The 18549-nt window shown below is 37.4% G+C and overlaps 1 protein-coding gene across 9 annotated transcripts in view; it reads right to left on the bottom strand.

Moving 5' to 3' along the window:
* The window catches only part of LOC143681453 (uncharacterized), a 241337-nt gene extending 227663 nt beyond the window's left edge, over positions 1-13674 (bottom strand). For 3 of the 9 annotated variants that reach the window (XR_013174628.1, XM_077158511.1, XM_077158513.1), the window contains exon 1: positions 7365-7880. The gene's annotated coding sequence lies outside the window, so the exon portion shown is untranslated. The other 6 variants (XR_013174630.1, XR_013174631.1, XR_013174629.1 and 3 more) reach the window with 6 other exon arrangements.
* Between the last annotated feature and the right edge of the window lie 4875 nt (positions 13675-18549).

Below are 18549 nucleotides of genomic sequence, written 5' to 3'. Positions count from 1 at the left end.
CCTAAAATTACAGATCCAAGAAGTGCAGCACACCCCAAAGAGATTAGACCCAAATAGGCGTTCTCCAAGACACTTACTAGTTAGAATGTCAGAGGTCAAAGAGAAAGAGAAGATCTTGAAAGCAGCAAGAGAAAAACAATCCATTACATACAAGGGAAACCCAATAAGACTTTGTGTAGATTTCTCAGCAGAAACCATGGAAGCTAGAAGACAGTGGGATGATATATTTAAAATACTAAAAGAGAAAAACTGCCAAGCAAGACTCCTATATCCAGCAAAATTATCCTTCAAAAATGAGGGAGAAATTAAAACATTCTCAGACAAAAAGTCACTGAAAGAATTTGTGACCAAGAGACCAGCTCTGCAAGAAATACTAAAGGGAGCACTAGAGTCAGATACAAAAAGACAGAAGAGAGAGATATGGAAAAGAGTGTAGAAAGAAGGAAAATCAGATATGATATATATAATACAAAAGGTAAAATGTTAGAGGAAAATATTATCCAAACAGTAATAACACTAAATGTCAATGGACTGAATTCCCCAATCAAAAGACATAGATTGGCAGAATGGATTAAAAAACAGGATCCTTCGATATGCTGTCTACAGGAAACACATCTTAGACCCAAAGATAAACATAGGTTGAAAGTGAAAGGTTGGGAAAAGATATTTCATGTAAATAACAACCAGAAAAGATCAGGAGTGGCTATACTAATATCCAACAAATTAGACTTCAAATGTAAAACAGTTAAAAGAGACAAAGAAGGACACTATATACTAATAAAAGGAACAATTAAACAAGAAGACATAACAATCATAAATATTTACGCACCGAATCAGAATGCCCCAAAATACATGAGGAATATACTTCAAACACTGAAAAGGGAAATAGACTCATATACCATAATAGTTGGAGACTTCAACTCACCACTCTCATCAAGGGACAGAACATCTAGACAGAGGATCAACAAAGAAATAGAGAATCTGAATATTACTATAAATGAACTAGACTTAATAGACATTTATAGGACATTACATCCCACAACAGCAGGATACACCTTTTTCTCAAGTGCTCATGGATCATTCTCAAAGATAGACCATATGCTGGGTCACAAAGCAAGTCTCAACAAATTTAAAAAGATTGAAATCTTACACAACACTTTCTCGGACCATAAAGGAATGATGTTGGAAATCAATAATAGGCAGAGTGCCAGAAAATTCACAAATACGTGGAGGCTCAACAACACACTCCTAAACAACGACTGGGTCAAAGAAGAAATTGCAAGAGAAATTAGCAAATACCTCGAGGCGAATGAAAATGAAAACACAACATATCAAAACTTATGGGACGCAGCAAAGGCAGTGCTAAGAGGGAAATTTATTGCTCTAAATGCCTATATCAGAAAAGAAGAAAAGGCAAAAATTCAGGAATTAACTATCCATTTGGAAGAACTGGAGAAAGAACAGCAAGCTAACCCCAAAGCAAGCAAAAGGAAAGAAATAACAAAGATTAGAGCACAAATAAATGAAATTGAAAACATGAAAACAATAGAGAAAATCAATAAGGCCAGAAGTTGGTTCTATGAGAAAATCAATAAGATTGATGGGCCCTTAGCAAGATTGACAAAAAGAAGAAGAGAGAGGATGCAAATAAATAAGATCAGAAATGGAAGAGGAGACATAACTACTGACCTCACAGAAATAAAGGAGGTAATAACAGGATACTATGAACAACTTTACGCTAATAAATACAACAATTTAGAGGAAATGGACGGGTTCCTGGAAAGACATGAACAACCAACTTTGACTCAAGAAGACATAGATGACCTCAACAAACCAATCACAAGTAAAGAAATTGAATTAGTCATTCAAAAGCTTCCTAAAAAGAAAAGTCCAGGACCAGATGGCTTCACATGTGAATTCTACCAAACGTTCCAGAAAGAATTAGTACCAATTCTCTTCAAACTCTTCAAAAAAATCGAAGTGGAGGGAAAACTACCTAATTCATTCTATGAAGCCAACATCACCCTCATACCAAAACCAGGCAAAGATATTACAAAAAAAGAAAACTACAGACCAATCTCTCTAATGAATACAGATGCAAAAATCCTCAATAAAATTCTAGCAAATCGTATCCAACAACACATTAAAAGAATTATACATCATGACCAAGTAGGATTCATCCCAGGTATGCAAGGATGGTTCAACATAAGAAAATCAATTAATGTAATACACCATATCAACAAATCAAAGCAGAAAAATCACATGATCATCTCAATTGATGCAGAGAAGGCATTCGACAAGATTCAACATCCTTTCCTGTTGAAAACACTTCAAAAGATAGGAATACAAGGGAACTTCCTTAAAATGATAGAGGGAATATATGAAAAACCCACAGCTAATATCATCCTCAATGGGGAAAAATTGAAAACTTTCCCCCTAAGATCAGGAACAAGACAAGGATGTCCACTATCACCACTATTATTCAACATTGTGTTGGAGGTTCTAGCCAGAGCAATTAGACAAGAAAAAGAAATACAAGGCATCAAAATTGGAAAGGAAGAAGTAAAACTATCACTGTTTGCAGACGATATGATACTATACGTCGAAAACCCGGAAAAATCCACAACAAAACTACTAGAGCTAATAAATGAGTACAGCAAAGTAGCAGGTTACAAGATCAACATTCAAAAATCTGTAGCATTTCTATACACTAGTAATGAACAAGCTGAGGGGGAAATCAAGAAACAAATCCCATTTACAATTGCAACCAAAAGAATAAAATACCTAGGAATAAATTTAACTAAAGAGACAAAAAACCTATATAAAGAAAACTACAAAAAACTGCTAAAAGAAATCACAGAAGACCTAAATAGATGGAAGGGCATACCGTGTTCATGGATTGGAAGACTAAATATAGTTAAGATGTCAATCCTACCTAAATTGATTTACAGATTCAATGCAATACCAATCAAAATCCCAACAACTTATTTTTCAGAAATAGAAAAACCAATAAGCAAATTTATCTGGAAGGGCAGGGTGCCCCGAATTGCTAAAAACATCTTGAGGAAAAAAAACGAAGCTGGAGGTCTCGCGATGCCTGACTTTAAGGCATATTATGAAGCCACAGTGGTCAAAACAGCATGGTATTGGCATAAAGATAGATATATCGACCAATGGAATCGAATAGAGTGCTCAGATATAGACCCTCTCATCTATGGACATTTGATCTTTGATAAGGCAGTCAAGCCAACTCACCTGGGACAGAGCAGTCTCTTCAATAAATGGTGCCTAGAGAACTGGATATCCATATGCAAAAGAATGAAAGAAGACCCATCTCTCACACCCTATACAAAAGTTAACTCAAAATGGATCAAAGATCTAAACATTAGGTCTAAGACCATAAAACAGTTAGAGGAAAATGTAGGGAGATATCTTATGGATCTTACAACTGGAGGCGGTTTTATGGACCTTAAACCTAAAGCAAGAGCACTGAAGAAGGAAATAAATAAATGGGAACTCCTCAAAATTAAACACTTTTGTGCATCAAAGAACTTCATCAAGAAAGTAGAAAGACAGCCTTCACAATGGGAGACAATATTTGGAAATGATATATCAGATAAAGGTCTAGTATCCAGAATTTATAAAGAGATTGTTCATCTCAACAACAAAAAGACAGCCAACCCAATTACAAAATGGGAAAAAGACTTGAACAGACACCTCTCAGAAGAGGAAATACGGATGGCCAAGAGGCACATGAAGAGATGCTCAATGTCCCTGGCCATTAGAGAAATGCAAATCAAAACCACAATGAGATATCATCTCACACCCACCAGAATGGCCATTATCAACAAAACAGAAAATGACAAGTGCTGGAGAGGATGCGGAGAAAGAGGCACACTTATCCACTGTTGGTGGGAATGTCAAAGGGTGCAACCACTGTGGAAGGCAGTTTGGCGGTTCCTCAAAAAGCTGAATATAGAACTGCCATACGACCCAGCAATACCATTGCTAGGTATCTACTCAAAGGACTTAAGGGCAAAGACACAAACGAACATTTGCACACCAATGTTTATAGCAGCATTATTTACAATTGCAAAGAGATGGAATCAGCCAAAATCTCCATCAACAGAAGAGTGGCTAAACAAACTGTGGTATATACATACGATGGAATATTATGCAGCTTTAAGACAAGATAAACTTATGAACCATGTAATAACATGGATGGACCTAGAGAATATTATGCTGAGTGAATCCAGCCAAAAACTAAAGGACAAATACTGTATGGTCCCACTGATGTGAATGGACATTCGAGAATAAACTTGAAATATGTCATTGGTAACAGAGTTCAGCAGGAGTTAGAAACAGGGTAAGACAATGGGTAATTGAAGCTGAAGGGATACAGACTGTGCAACAGGACTAGATACAAAAACTCAAAAATGGACAGCACAATAATACCTAATTGTAAAGTAATCATGTTAAAACACTGAATGAAGCTGCATCTGAGCTATAGGTTTTTGTTTTGTTTTGTTTTGTTTTGTTTTGATTTTACTATTATTACTTTTATTTTTTTCTCTATATTAACATTCTCTATCTTTTTCGGTTATGTTGCTAGTTCTTCTAAACCAATGCAAATGTACTAAGAAATGATGATCATGCATCTATGTGATGATGTTAAGAATTAATGATTGCATGTGTAGAATGGTATGATCTCTAAATGTTGGGTTAATTTCTTTTTTTCCGTTAATTAAAAAAAAAAAAAAAAGAGAAGGGATAATTGGAGATGAAGGGATACAGACTGTACAACGGGACTGGATATAAAAACTCAGAAATGGACAGCACAATACTACCCAATTGTAATGCAATTATGTTAAAACACTGAATGAAGCTGCATGTGAGGTATAGGTTTTTTGTTTTTGTTTTTTTTTGTTTTTTTTTTCTTTCTATTATTGTTTTAATTCTTATTCTGTTGTCTTTTTATTTCTTTTTCTAAATCGATGCAAATGTACTAAGAAATGATGAATATGCAACTATGTGATGTTATTAAGAATTACTGATTGTACATGTAGATTGGAATGATTTCTAATTGTTTTGTTAATTCTTTTTTTAATTAATAAAAAAAAATTAAAAAAAATTATTTTCTTTTTTATTCTTCATTCATTCAGATTTGAATTTAATTTACATCTTGTATGTATATTCCAGAGAAAAGACAAAACTGATATCAAGGAGGAAATAACTGAGTAAGGGTTTAGTGGATTGCCTGTAGGTGGACAAGTGAGTAAAATACCTCCTCCATTTAATTATCCTGAAAGATTGTTCATTAATACATTCTGGTTGCTTACCTTAAATCAAAATATAGCAATCCCCAATCCTCTCTTCCTTTCATTTTCAAGAATCATTATGTCACTTTATCACTACTTCAACAATTTGGCAGGCTCTAGCACTTAACAAAAAGTTTCTGCTCTATGCTTAAAAGCTTCCCCATAGACCCATATAGGCTAAAGCAGACATTCTAAAAAAAAAAAAAAATCACGTGCCTTGATTCATTTTGCTCTGAAATCACAGTACAGATATGCTGTGGACTGCTGCTTTCAAAGCTGTACTGTTTTGGCCAATGAGTTTGTGTGTATACGTGGTGTGTGCGTGTGTGTGTGTGTGTGTGTGTGTGTGTGTTTCCTGCTTGGAAAGTTTCGGCAGGCGAAATACAGGAAAGGGAGGTTGCAAGAAAAAAGGCATAGAAGATTAGAGTTCCCTATCATATTGTACTTGCCAATCCGGAAGGGAGTTTTGCAAATAGGTCACTCATTAAAAATTTATATGGCTAAATTCAGGAAGGCTGATCCTGAGGAGAACAACAGTGAATGTTTTATGGAACATTCTGGGTGGGCATAACCATCGGGCAGAATCCAAAGCTTACATAAACCATTACCTTTCAGATACTCATCTAACCACTCAATAAGCATTCAGTTATTCTTTACCCGTAAGTAAACACATCTAATCATTTGTTTTTCTTCCCCTCAAGAATCAAAAGAGGTAAAACTTGGTTACATAATTAAACAAGTCCCTCATACCCCTTTTACAGATATGTGAATGCTAAGGAATGCCAAAACTGAGGGAAGTGGGTAATGTAAAATAAAGTATTTAGGGAATTAGTAGTATTTTTCTTTATTTGAAAATCATCATTTCTATTTTTTAAAATTTTCAAAACTCAGTCAAAAATATGTGGAACAATCAGCAACAATATATACTAGAGTAAAAAAATTTTAAGTTCTAAAAAATCATTTTTAAGTTTTACTGTCATGGAAAATTAATAGATCACCTCTTTACTTGGGAAAATACAAAGTGCTTCTCTAGTGAAAGTGAAAGAGTACTCCACATGCAAAAATCTTAACTGCTTTATGTTCCAGATATTTCTAGAAAAAATTGCCAAGTAAAGAGATACCATTACACATCTGAAAGATTTTGTCTCATAATGAAAGACCACTACTTCATGGTTCTACTGATAATCTTGTTCCATTCATTTCATTCTCCTTTCAAGATCTCAATGCAAAATTTTTCATTTTTATGTTCAGGGACTTATAATAAGGCTCTCCCTGCTTCTCTGCAGCATTTTTGGAAAACACTGTTTAAAAACCAATGATTCTAATCACCTGCATTTTATCCAATATAAGTCACTTAGAGGATTAAATACTTGAACAGTCACATGAGTATTTCTTGACATTTTCTCCTGGTTTAGATGTTTAATAGTTGAGCTTCACAGTTGAAATCCTTTGTATGACAAGTGATTTTTACTGAAACCTGGACATTTCCTACGCTGTTATGAGACTCTGGCTCTTGTTTGCACCTTCTACTTTAGCTGGCTTTCTCTGACACTTCCCTGGCAAGGGAAAAGGGAGAGTTACTGCCAGGTGGAGGTAGGGGCCCAGATCCCCATTTGGGATGTATTGAACAGAGGAGGGGCTCTCCTCTTATCACTGGTCAGAGATGAGAGTTCCAGCCCCCCATGGTCTCCACTGACACTGAGGCAGAGGTGATGGTCAAAGTCCTGACTCTTCACTCAGCCTCCTTTGACACCGAAGTGCCAGCTCCCTGATTGGCCTGCTCTGACATCACCCACTGGGTGAGTTGAGGTATCTTTATAGCCGGATGAGGATGGAAATCTAGGCTCCCCACTGGGCCTCCAATGGCCTGGGAAGGGAAGAAGCCATGGCTTATTCAGCAGTGTTTGGCTGGGGTGGAGTGGTTATCATCTGAAAGTTTTCTGTCTTGCTAGGCTGTCTGTGCCCTTTGGCATTTCTGGGTTGCCAGCTTCTTTAGTTCCAAATGTGGGGGAAATATGAGGCCAAAAGAAAACCCAGGGAACTCACCACTGTCTTGTTCCTGGAGTCCTGAGCTCTTTAATCAGTCTGCCATCTTCTTCTCACTTTTTAGTGTCTTCTTGTGCTTGTTGTATATATAATTTCCAGAGGTTTTAGTTATACTTGTTGGGAAGAATTGGGAAAAGAACCTCTGCTTCATCTTCCTGAATGTGGAAGTCCTCAGTTGAAACCTTTTAGCCACTCTTTCTTTACCTAGATCAAAATCTAAAGAAACTGTACCATTATGAGAGGACCACAATTTACTATCAAATTCCATCTAACTTCAAGCCAAAGTGTTTTGCTCTCTAATCAGTTACCAAATATGGGGAAATCATCCTGGGTTGGGTGGCCCTTCCAGCTCAGCCCAGCAACCAGCAGTGTGATTTTTTGTTTGTTTGATGTATGACGTGCTCACATTTCATTATTTTTTCATGTAAGTATCCCAATGTTGGAACACCATTTGTCAAAATTTTGTTTGGTTGGTTGGCATTTTGTTTGTCTTTGCTTGTTTGTGTTTTGGAAGTACGTGGACCAGGAATCAAACCCGGTTCTCTCGTGAGGCAGCAGCATGATTTTAACACCGCATGGGCATGGGGAGCCCCTCCGTGATGAGCAGAGCCATGACCTCGCACTTGGAGAGGCGAGCTTCGAAGTTCAGCACTGAACTCTGTCAAGTAGAATTGGTGGCTGTCATTTTTGCAAAAGTGTTAATTGATACTTGGGTGCTATTAACATCTTTCATCTAAGAATTGTGAAATGACTCACAACTATAAATCAGTTATAGAAAGCCTCACTTAGGTCAGGGAAGAAATTTAGGCAATTTATTTAATTCATCACCTACATGCACTCATCTTTGTTGAGAATTCTAACAGCTCTTCTAATGAGTAAGATAATATTCTTTCTATTTAACACAAGAAAGACAATTTTATTACCAGAATTAGGGGTCTAGCTAGGGACTCTATAACACACATCTCTATTGTATATGTCAATCTAATGTATAAGCTGATTTCAAATTGTTTCCTTTTTTACAAAAAAGTGTCAATGCTTTTTTTAAAATGTTGAGAGACAAAAGGGAACTTGTTGCACCACCCACCTCCTTTCTGCGCCATCATTGAGGCTGCACTGAAGCGGGGAAGGAGAAAGCTGAAATTTCATCATAACTTTTTCACCCTGTTTTTTCCTCCTGTCCTGCAAGATTTCAATCCCCTCTTTCAGAAACATGCAGCTAAACTCCCAGTCTGCAAAGTGAAACATAGAATATATGGAAGGCAGAACAAAGGAAGGGATTATGAGGCAGAGGGGAAAGCCTGCAAAGACTGCTCCCTCCTTCCAGGAGGAGGTGGTAATCCTGGGACATGACAATGACAAAGAGAGTCTTAAGTCATGGCCTTTAATTGGAGAACATTGCCTGAAATTCTACATTAAAGACTGATTTCTGCACATTTCTTCTTGCCCACTACATAAGTTAGATGGACTTGAAAGATACAGATTCCCTTTGGTTCTCAGATAAGAGGAAATACAAGGAGTGGTAAAAGCACAGAATTTGAAGACAGAGAAGCTTGAGTTCACATCCTTATTCTGCAACTTAGCTGGTCACTCACATGGTTTCACCAAGCTTTGACTTTCTCACATGTAAAATGAGACTATAACACCTATACATAACAGATGGCTGAGAAAATTAAAGTTAAATTAGGATAGATTGATACGTTTTTAAAAAGCCTGATAGGTACAGATACAGCTTTTGGCAAAGTGCCTGGCACTTGGTGAAAGGGGCTCCTACAATTATGATCAGTGTACTAAATATACCAGCAATTTTCTCACTTCTGTGTAAGATCTGCTCCTACCATGACTCCAGATGAAAGAAGATATGACCCTGCCCTTTTTAAATGCCAGACAGCACTCTGAGTAAGTATGACTGACCCATGGAGTGGGGTCCACCTGGGGAAGAAGCACGTAAGATTCCACCTCTACAGAGTTTGACATTATGACATAACTCCAGTTCATGAGGTCAGATCAAGTAAAGAGCTAAACCAGATATATGACCTGGCTATGATGAGTCAGGCAAAAGAGAAATAAACTGAAGAAACCAACCTGCAGAAGGAAAAGAAAAAAGCAGACACACAAGGAGAAGAAAGTAGAAGCCATGGGGTTGTGCAGAAAGAGCTTGTACAAATGGGTTTTGACTTGGCTTATGCCCACAACTAAGCTCCTGGCTGGAGGTCCTTGTTTATACAGCCTATAGGTCTTGACCTTGGGCTTTATGAGTCAGTTGCCCCTATATCCTTCCAGTAAACCTGCCTTTCTGATCTTTGCCACAAGAGGTCTCTCCAGTCGGCCCTGCTGCTGCTGTAACTACCCATGTTTTTCCTGATGGCTGTCAGTGAGTCACTCAGAAGCCTGTATTCTTGGCACAAGAGGACTTCCTTCCTGTATACCTGCCATCTGTCATCCCATGCTCTGTCTTGGCTTTCCTTCTGTCTTCCTATACTCACTTTCTCTTCTGTTCTTCAATGTAATTATTGAATTTTGAGAAAGGCTCTGTTACACAGTTTAAGGGAATATGAGGACCAAAAGAACACATAACTGTCCCCAAAATTGCCAAACAAGATAAACCCAGAACAGAAATAAGCACAACACATTGTAGAGAGCAAAACATCCTGCCAAAGAGGGTCCAATAGACAGCCCTGGAAGTGCAGAGGAGATAAATGCGAGTTCAAATAGCATCCTGCTTCACTAAGCTGGAAGTCACTTTATTGCCAGCAACAAGGACCCTTTAATCCATGTCTGGCAAAAAATAGCAACAGACTGGAAGTGGACACTGTGGAAGACACTGACTTTGGGGCAACCTAAATCCAACTGACTGTGCAGAAATTACAGAACCAAGAACTGGGTGTACTGATTACATTGACTAAGTTATTGAAGCAGAGGGACAATGAGTTATTTTGAGAAAGTATCTCCTTGATTTCTTCTGAGCCTTCTACACACAGATCAGGTAGGGTCTTTTTGATGATCTTACAGAGGCTAAAATCTTCCCCTAAAAGACTTAAAATCTAAACGTTGAGGTAGTCTTGCATTTAAATTGTTTATATTGAAAATGGCTAATGTAATAGCTAGTCAACAACAGGATCTAATGTGATACATATTCAGCGTCTCTGAGGATCCTATAAAAGCACCTCTCTATCCCTTCTGAGTTATGTACAAAGACAAAACAAAGGAGTGGTAACTAGAAAAACAAAATATCAACTTTATTAGTGATAAAACTAGATTGGAGGATGTAGTTTAGCTAAATAAACTTCAGAATAAACTAATTAAGGAAATCAAATACCTACATGCCAGCAAAAAATAACGAGTCACACTAGGAAAATCGAAGACATGGTCCAAAGGGACAAACCAACACTTAAAATAAGACACAGGAGTTGAAACAATTTATTCAGGAAGTTCAAACAGACATGCAAAATGTTATCAATAATGAAATCAATGAGTGGAGGGAGGGTATAACGAAGACATTGGGTGAACAAAAACAACTCAAAAGTTTGAAAAAACAAATCACAGAACTTTTGGGAATGAAGGGCTGTATATCTATACCTATCTATCCATCTATCTATACTGTGCTGGTTTGAAATGATGTATGTACCCTAGAAAAACCATGTTTTAATCCTAATCCCATTTTGTAAAGGCAGCTGTTTCTTCTAATCCCTATTCAGTGCTATATGTTTGAAACTAATTAGATAATCTCCCTGGACATGTGACTCAGTCAGGAGTGATTGTTAAATTGGATTAGGTGGAGACATGTCTCCATCCATTTGGGTGGGTCTTGATTAGTTTATTGGAATCCTATAAAAGAGAACGACAAGAGAGAAAGCTAGGAGATTTAGAGAGAGCAGAGAAGAATGACATAGCCACAAGAAGCAGAGAGTCCACCAGCCAGTAACTTTTGGAAATGAAGAAGAAAATGCCTCCCAGGGAGGTTCATGAAACAGGAAGCCAGGAGAAAAAGCTAGCAAATAATGTCATGTTCACCATGTGCCCTCCCAGACAGAGAGAAACCCTGTGTTCACCATGTGCCTTCTCACTTGAGAGAGAAACCCTGAACTTCATTAGCCTTCTTGAACCAAGGTATCTTTCCCTAGATGCCTTTGATTGGACATTTCTATAGACTTCTATTAATGGGGATACTTTCTCAGCCTTAGAACTGTAAATTAGCAATTTATTAAATTCCCCTTTTAAAAAGCCATTCTGTTCCTGGTATATTGCATTCCAGCAGCTAGCTGGAATGTCCATATTCTAAAACTTTAACTTCTATGTGAGACCAAAGGGAGAGATGTTTAGTTGGTACAAAATTTATATTTTGGGTAGCGCATTACCTAATTTAACTTATATGGTCAATTTGGTTGAACACCCTAAGTATGTGGAATCTTCAATAAGGCATGAGATCTTGTTGCTTTGTCCAGGTTAGTGTGATGCCCTGATATAGCCAAGAGTAATTTGGGCAGTGAATAAAGAAGTATTTGCAAAGTCCCCTTGGGGGAATGGGGACAAAGGAGGAAATATTCAACTTCTCCATTTGGAGAATTTCTGATATTCTCACAAGCAGTGGGGACAAGAAAATCAATAAATTAAGCCCTCAATCTTGGGGCTTGCCCCGTGAAGCTTATTCCTGCATAGGATAGGCTATGTCTACTTTAAATTATGCCTAAGAGTCACACTCAAAGAACTTCTTTTGTTGCTCAGATGTGGCCTCTCTCTCTAAGTCAACCCAGCAGGTGAACTCACTGCCCTCCCATGTTCCCTACATGGGAACATGACTCCCAGGGGTGTAAATCTCCCTGGCAACATGTGACAGAACTCCTGGTATTTGCCAGGACCTGGCGTCATAGGATTCAGAAAGACTTCCTTGACCAAAAGGGGAAAGAGAGAAATGAGAAAAAATGAAGTTTTAGTGGCTGAGAAATTTCAAATCAAGAGGTTATCCTAGAGGTTATTTTTATGCGTTATACAGATATCCCTTTGTAGTTCAGGCTGTACTAGAGGGAAGTACCTGAAACTGTTGACCTGTGTACCAGTAGCCTTGATTCTTGAGGATAATTGTGAAAACCTTGTGTTTGATGCTCCTTTTATCCAGAATATGGACAAATGAGTAAAAAAATACAGATAAAAAATGAATAATAAGGGGTGAAATAAATTGGGTACATTCAAATACTAGTGGTCAATGAGAGGGAGGAGAAAAGGGTATGGGATATGTGAGCTTTTTCTTTTTATTTCTTTTTCTGGAATGATGCAAATGTTCTAAAAATGATGATGATGATGAATACACAACTATGTGATGATATTGTGAGCCATTGATTGTACACCATATATGGACTGTATGTGTGTGTAGATTTGTCAATAAAAATATTAAAAAAAAAAAAAAAAAAGAATTGGAGAGAGGTCCAGAGTTACACTAATTATGTTCCCTCTCCATGGAAGAAATATCAAAAGTGGGGAAGAAGCATCCTCTCCACCACCCCACTCTCAACAGTACATTAAGCCTTTAAAAAAAATAAATAAACTCTAGGTTATAGACATGTAAGATATTAGCATTGTGAGAAACACTATCCTAGAAGCTGAAGACTCAGAGAATTGCCCAATGTTTGTGAGTGTTGTAACAACAACAACATATGACTAACAATAACTTAGCACAGAAGAATTTATTTTTCTCATCAGGCAGAAAGTTGGAGTGTGTGCTTGTCCAGGGCAGGTACAGTAACTACAGGATGGCAGCAAAGATCAAGGTTTCTCTCATCTTCATTCTTGATTTATTACCAGTTGCCTCAATGGCACAAGATAGCTGCTTCAGCTCCAGATGTCACAGGTGAGCTCAAGGCAAGAAACTGAGAAGAGGAAAGGAGGCTTTCTAAGTGTTTGTTTATACAAAGAACAGTTACTGCCACATCTTGGGACACACCTTTTGTTTATGGACTAAGAAGAATTCATTTTAAATTCATAACAGGGAATAGTTTGGGTCTTCTCTAAATCTACCCAGTCTAAGTTTTCTTGGCAACCCTGACCCCTTTCTTCTGAATAACTTGGTTCTAGAAAACTTCTCACCAAATGGAGCAACATACAAGAAGATAAAAAAGCAAGACATTTAAATGTTCCTAACATCGGATCCTGGAATAGCCCAGCTCCCAAAGATCTAGAAGCCACAAGTGACCCTTTATCTCCAGATTAAAGGAACAAGGAAATAAACCTCGGGTTCTCAGTCCACCAGAGGAGATGGAGTTGGAAAATATGTGAAAAGGATGTTCACAGTTTATTCTGTGTTCTTATCCCACTGTACTATTGGAATGTTTATTCTGTGTTCTTCTTATCCCACTGTACTACTGGAATTTTTATGAGCAGTTTACTTTTGTAATTGAAAACAAAGGTGGGCCCCTCTTCTGGCCTCACTGTGGAGAAAAGGTTGCCCGTGCCATATTTGATTTCCAAAATTAGTAAAATCTGCAATGCCAAAATGAATGGCTCACAGTGATGTGGAAAATTTTTAATTTGATTTTTTAAAGTGCTAGCCTCATAGAAAGATCTAGTTCAAATGTCATCTATGTAGTGGAAGGTACCCTGGTTCTCTCAGAGTTCAATGGCTGTGTGACCCATGATTTTTGCTCCTGTTTTAGTTTTAGCACATTTTCCTGTTTATAAGTGTGTGTTAAAGGTCAGAAAGCACACACACACAGCCTGATGCTGACATGCATTCATCCACATACCTATTCATTCAGTTTATTGAGTTCTGCCCTAGGTATTGGGAAAGTGTGAAAATTTGAATAAGATAGTCTATCTGCCTTGGAGGGTATTAGTACAGGAATCAGTAATGATAGTGCAGTGTCGTAAGTGCCTTGATGGAAATAATGCACAGGGCTAAGGGAACCTAGAGGGTCAAAACTGGAGTAAGAGAATGAGAGAAAAGCCTCTCAGTAGAGATCGTATTTAAGCTGTAGATAGAAAGAGGAATAGAGTGGAGATGGATATCATGTGGAGGTAACAGCATCACCCCTTCAAGAAGCACAAACAGGAACTCAAAAATATTTAATGGAGAGAAATATGATCAGGGAGAGTCGAAGGGACTTAAGTCCTATCTAAGTATTTCCCTTCTTGGGGTAATAGACATCTTTGAAAATAAATTCAAGATTAAGAATCTCCATGATTACAGAATGCTGGTGAAGCCATTTATCCTAGAATCCGAACACCTTGACTACCAGCTCGTTTCCTGACCACCACCCCACCAGAATTGAGTGCACTGGGCTCCCTGAGCAACAGCAGCTAATCAACTCAGTGAAACTGAGCACCAGACACTGGGCCCTCCAAGCCTGGCCTGGAGAGATATGTGTGAGCTTCTCTCCCTACCAGCTGGTTTTATTGCTTTTTAAGTAGGCAACTCCCTTCCCTCCTTTTCTTAAGGTAATTGTGTTCCTTAAAGTAAAATGGCATCTAGGAGACTTTTGCCTTAATTCCACTTGCTGCAGAGAAGACATAACGAAGCAAACACTAGGCCAACATGGTCCTATTATAGTCACCCTTTCTGAAGGGGCTGGCAGATACACTGCCTACACATCAGACAAGGGCCTGTTTTAAGTCCTAGAGGGGTCTGCTAAGATTAACAGGCAGCCAAAGTCAGGACACACATTTAGTAAAGATGTAACGATAATGACTACCTTCGACTTCTGCATAAATCTAATTCTCAAGTAAAAATTGTGGCTATCAATACTGTGGTGAGGAAACTGAGGCTTCAGTTAGGCAAGCTGCCTGAGCTTTGTACGAGCTGATATTTCAGCACAGGGTTAATCTCACTCCAAGGCCCCTTCTTTGTTACACCAGGCTGCCTTTCTCAACAATCCATAAGCTCTTCAAAGATGGAAAAAGGAAGATAGTGGCAAGAAATTATGTTTAAGCTAGAAAAATCAACAATATGATAATTAAACTAATTCTGCTTGCTTTATAGAATTATGGAGAAAATAATTACCTTTTAGGTCCAAACGGTTCCATTGTGCCACTGCTCTATTGCCCTGGTGATCCAACACTGCAGAGTCATGCTGCGTGTGTAAGGGTGTGAAACCTCATTTCATGAGGGCATTAAAACAGGAACTCAAGAGATGCTCAATAACCTTTTCAGATCTGATTATATGTACCTTTTCCTTTCCCAACAAGAAGTCTAACTCGCTGTCCTACCATTTTTTAACTTTCTATCACATGTACACAAGTTAGATATAGAGAAGACATGATGAGAAAGGAATCTACAGTCCTACTAGACTCAAATCCCAGAATCTCAAACTGGGAAGAAAATGTGCTATCAGGACAGATTTAGAACTCTGGAAATTAAGGCTGGAATGTAAATTCCCCAAAAGCTTCAAGTTAATTATGAAGTTTGAGCAATAATATTGAATAACAATTACTGCTCTACAGAGAAGTCCTAAGAATCAATCAATCAAGAATTCATCCCTGAAGAACCCATAGGATTAGGGAAAAGCAGGGCTCTTTTAAGCTTCTCAGCTCTTGATAAATTGATGTTACATGAATGTTTACCATGATCTGCTCATCATTTAAAAAATTTGAATTTAAGAAGTGATACTTCACAATTACTTCCATTATTACTTATATATTAGAATGAGTGGTCAACAATGCTTGCTAGCAATTAAGTCTTTGGTTCATGTCTCTGAATGAGTAAGATGGGAAATTTTTACAGCCAACAGCACATATATTGCATACCAAACCAAATCATTATACAGGAATTCAAGTGGATGAAAATTAAATTTGATGGGAAAGTTAACAGATATATTTCACATAAGTAATTTATACACAAGTACTGTTCTTCCATCTCCAAAGACTTCATATTTTTCAACAAGGTTATATGAATATTTTCATATTCTAAGGTCAGAGGTGGCCTTTCAAATTTCTTCTGAACCTTGGATAAACTTGTTTTACTAGCTGATTTTGTTGATCTTCTGATGAAATTAAGAGGAAAAAAAGAAACTGAGCTAAGGGAGGACAACCTAGGTCCCTTCTTTTTGTGTCACATTGAAGTGTTACTTTGATTAAAACAAGCAAACTAAAAAGAGTGAAATAGTAATAAAGGAGCACTTTGCAAAATGAAGAGATAGGGCAACTGCAAGTGTGATTTTGATTCAGTATAACCTCAGTTGTCAAAGAGGTAATATGGCATCTCTGCTTCACTCTTAGCTATTGGATTTTTTTTTTTTGAACGTTTTTCAGGAAAACTCAGGTGGGATTTCAGAAGTGGATAACTCAGTCTCTCAAAACAAAAAAATTTAAAGCCTGGATTTCAATTTCCAGACCTCTCTGAAAAAGGCAGATAATAATAGGGATCAAAAGATTAACTCCTCAAAGTCAAGGTAGAGATTGAGATATAACGTGAAATACCAACAAGAGCCTGGTGTGTACAGTGCTTTAAAAACAAAACAAGGAAACATTTAATTCCCAGCACCCAGCCTAATGCATGGCATACTGAGTAGTATTAAATTATTGAGCTTTATAATCACAAAATGTTTACAATAATCTCATTTAACCAATTTTAATCTAAGCTAGAAAAATCAACAATAAATTAATACAATGACAAAATGACAAAACCAAATATGTCTTGCTTCTATTCTCCAATAATCACAATGGAAAACTATATGAGCTATCAGTGGAGGGAGAAGAATTGTAGAATTATTGTCATTATCTGAAGTGTTTACTTTCATGAAAGAAAAAATGGCTTCAGGAAGAAATTTTTTTTTTCATCTTTGAACACTGATTCCAAACACAGTGACTTGGCGATGTCATTTTGTCACTGAATTGTCTACTACAAAACCTTCTACGTTCTTCCAGTTTGGAACACTGGAAAAATGAGAGCTAAACCCACAAACGTACTCCATTCGGGGAGAGGCTATTATGAAATATTGACGGTCAATACATACCCTTGTCTGATCGCAAAAAATTCTTCCCATCCCTATATTCATGACCCTTTGTAATGTGATTCCAGCTCTTCTTGTCAAGAGAGGGGTCTGTTTCCCCACTCCTTCAATCAGGACTTGGCCACCTGGCTTGTTTTGACCAATGAGACATTATAATCAAAATTTAGCACAAGCAGCCTTGAAAGATGCTTGGGTGTTGGGGCTGGCTTTCTTGAGACTACATTGTGAAGGAGCCTGGACTAGCTTGCTACAGGATAAGACCACATGGAGCACATAAAAGCTGTCCTATGGGAGGACTCACGAGAGCAACAAGTCTCTTATCTGCCACATCAATGAGTGAGGCTTTTCAGGACCATCCAGCCACCGATGAGCTAGCCCAGAGCAGAACTGCCCAGTCAAGAAACAAAACCATGAAAAATAAATGTTGTTACATGTTATGAAGTTTGGGGATTGTCTGTTGTGCAGCTATAGATAACTGATACAACTAATAATCACTATGAAATATATGCTATATGCATTATTATTTGCACTATGATCACATACGTAAATTGGTACTATCTGCAAATTAGAAGGCACAGAGCTTAAAAATATAAAAGTTCATTGTTTATTATTTACTATAAGCTGGTCTTTCATAAGCTGGTACAATGACTTCTATTTAAAAAACAACAAAAAAACATTTAATAAAAATATTGTGCTTAAAAAAACTTTTTAATAAAAGATACTAAGCTACATTAAACATAAATTATTACAAATGAAGTAATAATTGTGACAAGTTTTTTTCTATTAGTAAATAAATTTATCATTGGCCTACCCGAAGTTTTGAAAATTAAGAAAATAGAACTTAAAATTCAGTAAATCAAACGGCTACACAATCAACTACAAGGAAACCCATGGTTGTTACAATAGATCAAGACCAAAATGCTCTATATTAAGCACTACACTGTAAACTAAAGAAAATTATTGTTCGTAAAAGATTCCAGAAAATCTGGAATTATTAATCTTCCTCTGGAGGGGGGGAAGAAATGCCTAAGTATACATAGACAATTTCTAAAAAGATGCACTAGAAAACTAAGCTGTGTTTACTCTGAGGGAGCAGAAATGAGGAAAGAGGAGTCTTATACATTGCATCTTCCGTACTACTATACTATACTACTCTTCACCATCAACATTGCATTTTTTTTTATAATTTGGGAGGAGGGAGCAGAGGTTTGAGGGAAGCTGTTCACTAATGTACCACCCCATGAAATGTT

The sequence above is a fragment of the Tamandua tetradactyla genome, chromosome 4 (genome assembly GCF_023851605.1).
Source record: "Tamandua tetradactyla isolate mTamTet1 chromosome 4, mTamTet1.pri, whole genome shotgun sequence".
In the NCBI taxonomy this organism is placed as follows: Eukaryota; Metazoa; Chordata; class Mammalia; order Pilosa; family Myrmecophagidae; genus Tamandua; species Tamandua tetradactyla.
The sequence above is the reverse complement of the archived record's forward strand: the minus strand, read 5'-3'. Positions and strand labels throughout refer to the sequence as shown.